This window comes from Octodon degus, unplaced genomic scaffold, assembly GCF_000260255.1.
Source record: "Octodon degus isolate 3935 unplaced genomic scaffold, OctDeg1.0 scaffold00001, whole genome shotgun sequence".
NCBI lineage: Eukaryota > Metazoa > Chordata > Mammalia > Rodentia > Octodontidae > Octodon > Octodon degus.
In genome coordinates this window covers 12,103,908-12,110,084 of record NW_004524577.1, presented here as the reverse complement: position 1 = coordinate 12,110,084, position 6,177 = coordinate 12,103,908, and the positions used below count along the sequence as shown (strand labels likewise).

At 45.0% G+C, this 6,177-nt stretch overlaps 1 pseudogene; it reads right to left on the bottom strand.

Moving 5' to 3' along the window:
* Positions 1-4,025, bottom strand: part of LOC105741502 — a 39,658-nt pseudogene extending 35,633 nt beyond the window's left edge.
* Positions 4,026-6,177: the final 2,152 nt, after the last annotated feature.

Below are 6,177 nucleotides of genomic sequence, written 5' to 3'. Positions count from 1 at the left end.
TTAAGATTTATTTATTTGGTACAGGGTCTTGCTACACAGCTCAGGCTCATAGTGATCCTCTTGTCTTAGCCTCCCCAGCACTGGGGTTACAGGTGTGGGTGACCACTCCCAGTTTTGGTGGCTGGCACTGCACAGGGTTGGCATGGTATGCGGTACTGGGGATCAAACTGGGGTCCTTGCACTTGCCAGGCAGATGCTTAGACCACTAAGCTATCTCCCCGGCCCTGATAAGATGTGATTGTTTCCTTTTTCATATAGCTTTTTCGCTTTTCTAATATTTGTCTTCTTTGCTTAGTTTTTTATGTATCTTACATTAATACATCCTAAACTCTCACCTAAGAATGAAAATCTTCCTTCACTTGGTTTCTTAAGCAGGTTACATTATCTTAACAACTTGTTCCCTTGTGGGTGGCCATCCTGGAGCCTTCTACCTCCTGCCAGTAAGGACTTGTTTGTCTCTGCCCTACACAGCTGCTGCCCTGGGACTTACCTCTAACTCACCTATGCTGGGCTCTCCACTTCCTAGATCCTATATGCTCCTTTTCTTGATTTACTATTTCATTTTAAGGGATAGGTGAGTCCTTTTCTTTTTTTAATGGTACTAGGGATTGAACTCAGGACCTTACACTTACCAGGGAAGCACTTATTCCACTGAGCTATCTCCCCTGCTCCCTACTCTTTCATTTTACTTATGTACTTATTTTTGTATTTTAGGGAAGAGTCTACAGGGTGTTCAGGGTCTCACTACTTGATCGGACTCATAGTGATCTACCTGTTTACAGCCTCCCAAGAGCTGGGATTACAGGCAGGCGCCACCATGCCCAGTCTCAATTGCCATCTTGCCCTCGGAAAAGGTACTTTATTAAAATAAAAGAATAAGGCTGGCCAAATAGCTCAGTGGATTAAAGCACCTACAAGCAGGTACAGGGACCAGGGGTTTGATCACGGGCCTGCCGTGCCGGCCTTGCCCCCCCACGGGCACACTGAGATGGCAATTGAGAATGGGCATGCGCCTATAATCCCAGCTCTTGGGAGGCTGTAAACAGGCAGATTACTACGAGTCCGATCTAGTAGTGAGATCCTGAACACCCTGTAGGCCCTTCAAAGTACCTTTTCCAATGACTTCCTAAGGCAGTAAGGCGAGAGGATCACCATGGGCTCAAAGCCAACCTGAACTGCATAAAGAGCTCCTTTCTTTAAAAACAAGAGAATGTAGCGCTTCATGACATAAGGAGCTTTCCATCCAGGAACTTAGTATGCATTCATAAGCCCCAGGCTTAGGCCACAGCTCCGTGGACAGCAGATGCTTGGCATGCCCCAGGCCCTGGCCCTGATCCCCAGCAGCAAACAACACAAAACAGTCCCAAACCTCTGTCAGTGTCTAGTAGAAACAACATAGTTTTCTGCCTAATTCCAAACTGTGTGGTCTGCAAGGGAAGGAATGGGAACGACAGGTGTGTGCCTGAGATCCTGGGTCCCACATGTGCTCCTGCTGTGCTCCTCTTTAGAGTACTTGTAATAATTCGAGTATCTGTCTTCTCCATAGTCTGAGCTTCATAAGGGCACACACTGTCTGTATTAGATACCTCTTCAAGGCTTGGCTTTAGGATAGTGAATGAGAACCCTAACGGTGCTCCAAAGCTTTAGCAAGGACCGGGGATATAGCTCAGCAGCATACGTGCCTGCCTAGCAAGTTGAAGGTCCTGAGTTTGATCCCCGGTACCACACACAAAAAAAGCTCTAGCTATCTGAAACAAACCAAATACACATTGTAGATTAAGAGGTAGCATGACATAAATATAATTATAGTGTTAGCAAAGAAGAGATAAGGGCACTTAATTCAGGCTGGGGTACAAAAGGACTTCCTAAGAGTGGTGGCATTTTACAAAATTCCTTAAAAATTTAAGAGTAAGGCTGTAATAAAGGGGAAGAGGATTGTAGGAGAGGAAACCAATGACCATACATACAGACACATTATTAATATAATACTTTTTTCTTTTCTTTTTTTTTTTTTTTTTTTTTAGACAGGGTCTTGCCATGTATCCCCATGCTGGCCTTGAACTCAATCCTCCTACATCAGCCTCCCCATTGCTGGGATCACAGGCATGCACCACCCCACCTGGCTTAATAGACTACATTCTTAAAGAGCATATTTAGTAAAGAAGAATAGGCTGGGGAGACAGTTCAGCGGTCGAAGAACCTGTCTGGCAAGCGCAAGGACTTGGGTTCAATCTTCGGTACCAAATGCTGTACCGGCCCAGACCCCCGAAATCAGGAGTGGTGGCACATGCTTATAATCCCAGTGCTGGGGAGGGGTTGATACAGAAGGATCACTATGAGTCCGAGCTGAATTGTGAGACCCTGTATCAAATACATAAATAAATAACAGATGAAAAAAAAATTTTTACAAAGGTAGAATAACAAGGGAACAAACAGATATGCACAACAGTAGGATTAAAGAGAAAGACAAGGGCAAAGTTATACTAAGACTTTTGAAAGTACTATGGCAATAAAAAGTCATTTAAAGCTCACTAGCAGGAAGTCCTACAATTGAAAGATCATCCTGAGAGCTGGGCATGGGGGCATAAGCCTGTAATTCCTGTACTCTGAGAAGCTGCGGCAGGAAGATCACACGTGTGAGCCCAACCTGAGCTGTTTAGGACTTAGAGAAACACAGCCCCCAAAGGAGGAGGGAGCCGGGGATACAGCTCAGTACAAAGGCCCTAGGTCTGATCTCTAGTACCAGATCAGGGGAAATTACCCTGGCACAGGAGCATAGAGTGTAGGCAACTAAATTAGATAGCAATATTCTAGGCGGTCAGACAGGGCCAGACCCTCAAGGAGACAGCCCAGAAGATAAGATATGTTAAAACTATTAGAGAGACAGATGCTCCTGCTGTGGGCCAGACCTAGAGACCAAAGATCGAGCAAATTCTCACCTCCCTAAAGATAAGCATCTGGGACTGATCACCACCTTGAGGAAGCCCATTTTCTCCACCTTAGACCCACATCAGTTTACCCTATAAAAATAACCTGGAAGAGACAGCTTCCTGGACACCCCACTCTGGTCCCCCTTCTGTACCTCTCTCAGACAGAAGCTCTCTTTCTCCAGTAAAAGTTCTGCTCTTAACCTCCATTTATTTCTAAAATTGATTCTTTTGTTTTAGAGAACATGAACTTGTCCAGGTACCTTTCAGGTCAGTTTTATTCCCCTACATCAGTGGGATAGGTAAGAGCAGCTACGTGTTCTGCAGGCAGACTGTGCAGCCCTGTGCCCCTTAGGTGAACAGCATCCACACAACTCACCCATTGGCCCCTGACCAATGTTTCTCCGTTGGGCTCTACTCCCTGGCCTGGCCATCCAGCAACTCTGAGTTGGCTCTGCATTTTGTCTCCCCTTGGCATGGGGAATAGAGCCACCCACCAAGCCACCAACCTGATCATAGATAAGGCCAGTGTACAGGAAAAGAAGGTGAGCCTGGAAGATCAGCAGATCCAAGGAAAAATGGCAGACCTGGCCAGCAGTTCTGCCCCAGCTAAAGACCATGGCTGCTGTAAACTATGAACACAGTGTGGGGTTTTACTCCAAAAGGGACACCTTCATGGCAGGTCAGAGTTAGGGAAGAACCCAGTGCAGCACCCACCATGTTGCCAGGAAGTGTTTAATCAGGTACTATTTGGGGAAGGGGTTGTACAGGATTGAGGCACAAAACAGCTCCACTCCAGGGTTTCCACGCTACTCTCCTACTGTGACTGGGTGAGACAGTCATGTGAGACAGGCACAGAGAGGGTAAGGCTGAGAGGGACAGGGGACCCACCTCCTGGTAGGAGAAATCAGGCCTGACGAATGTGGCTGACTGTGAAAACACTGGCACTGTACCCAGCAGTCTGCTTGAGCCCCTGCCACGCGTCCAGTGTAAGCAGGTTGGAGGTCTGATTGCTTCTCCCGGCTACCAACCTGGGCAAGGACATGCCTCCACGTGGAAGGTGCCACAGTCCAGAGTGTCGGGACAGAGGGGTCTCGGGGTGGGACAAAACTCACAGATGGTGGATCTAGGTGGAGAACATCATGACTTGATGGATTCCAAGACTGTGCTTCCTGGAAACAAACCATTCATTTAGAAAAACAGAGATTTATTTTTCCTCTATTTTTTCTTTTTCTTTCATTTGTTTTGTGGAGGGAGTGGTTCTTTTCCCTTTTTTATTCCTTTTTTCTCTTTTCTCCTGTTAACTTTTTCTTATTTTCCTCTCTGATTTTCTTTATTGTTTTTCTCATTTGTTAATTCATGTTACTTCTAACTAATACTATTAATTTCCTTTTACTCCTTAATAGGATCATTTATTTCAGGTTTCTCTCCTCTTTTCTATTTCCTTTGATTTCCCGCCCCCCCCCCCTTTGGCGGAACTTGGGATTGAACTCAGACCCCTGCACTTGCAAGGGAAGTGCTTACTCTACTGAGCCATCTGCCTGGCCCTGATCAATTTTTTAAATTAAATTTTTTTAAAATGTATTTAGTACAGGGCCTACAGGGTCTCACTACATAGATTGGACTTGTAGTGATCCTTCCTGTTTTTCAGCCTTCCAAGCACTAGGATTACAGGCACAAGCCACCAGGCCCAGTCTCGGTCAACATCTCAGTGTGCCCCCAGCGGTGGGGCCAGGACAGCATGATGGGGATCAAATCCCCAACCTCTGCATCTGCCCAAGCAGGCGCTTTAATCCGCTGAGCTATCTGGCTGGCACTAAAATTTTATTTATCCTTCAATTTCTCATACCCTCTGTCTTTACTAGTGATAAAGCTTTATGACTTTTTTTTTTGAGACAAGTTTTCACTATGTAGCCCAGAGTGGCCTGGAACTCCTCCTACCTCAGTCTCCCTAGTGCTGGGATTATAGGCATGGGCCACCACACCTGGCCTTCATGACTCTTTAGGTAGTTAACTGTATGCTGCTATTGTTAAATATTGTTCTATTGTTGGATAAAGTCTAGTTGTTGCATTTAGTAGATATTTACTATAGGTTTGTCTTAGCATTTTCACTATACTCATACACCTCATATCTATGGTTCAGGTGCTACGTTATTGTTTCGTAGAGTACGTCAATATCCAGCTTGTCTTTGATGATATTATTGTTGCTAATCTTATTGCTATTGCCAAGGTAACAGTTGCTATTAAGTGATTTGCTCTATGTATCAATATCTGGATTGCCTTTGTATCATTAAGAAACATTTTGGGGGGGGAAGAAATATTGTGGTCCATTCCTAGAGAACTGGGTTCTGGACCAAATACATTACAACCTCCCCTCAAAAATAAATGGAGGGCCAGGGAGATGGTTCAGTAGAATAAGCACTTGCCTGGCAAGTGCAAGTGCCTGAGTTCAATCCCCGGTTCTGCAAGAAATAAAAAATAAAAAATAAATAAAAATAAAAATAAATGGAGGTGTATCTTGGGATGGCACAAATCTTATAGTTAGCTATGCATGGAGCACAACACTAAAAAGCACACACTAACTAAAGAGGTCTCCACACTAGCAATAAATTCTTCCACTATCATTAACCCTCAAATCAATGTATAAAATAAAACAACAAAAAATAGAAAGCTATAAAGACGAGGCAACAAAATGCCTCCCAAGTATTCCAACTTCCCCAAAGCTGATCCGTAGGCCACTGAAGGACAGGAAATCGACTACAAAGCCAAATGATTTGAAAGGAAACAGAGGAGATTTAAAAACACATCAGTGGGACCAGCAAGATAGCTCAGTGGTCTAAAGCGCCTGCTTAGGCAAGCTTAGGCAAGCACTCATGGACCACGGTTCAATCCCTGGCACCACATGTCATGCCAGCCCTACCCCCAGGGTTGGCTGAGCTGGCCACAATAAATAAATAAATAAATAAATAAATACACATCAGTGTCCCTGCCGCCCCTCTCCGGGGTGCACTAAGACAGTGATTGAGACTGCGTGGTGGCGCACCCCTGTAATTCCAGTGTTTTGGAGGCTGAAAACAGGAAGATCATTACGATTCTGATCTGTGTAGTGAGGTCCTGTAGACCCTGTACTAACTATATTAAAATAAAATGAGGGCCTAAGGAGAGTCACATGGGGAGAAGACACTCTCTCAGGCTTTCACAGAGAGCACATTGGCCAAGCAATGGTCGTGACTCATCCACATGGCTGCAC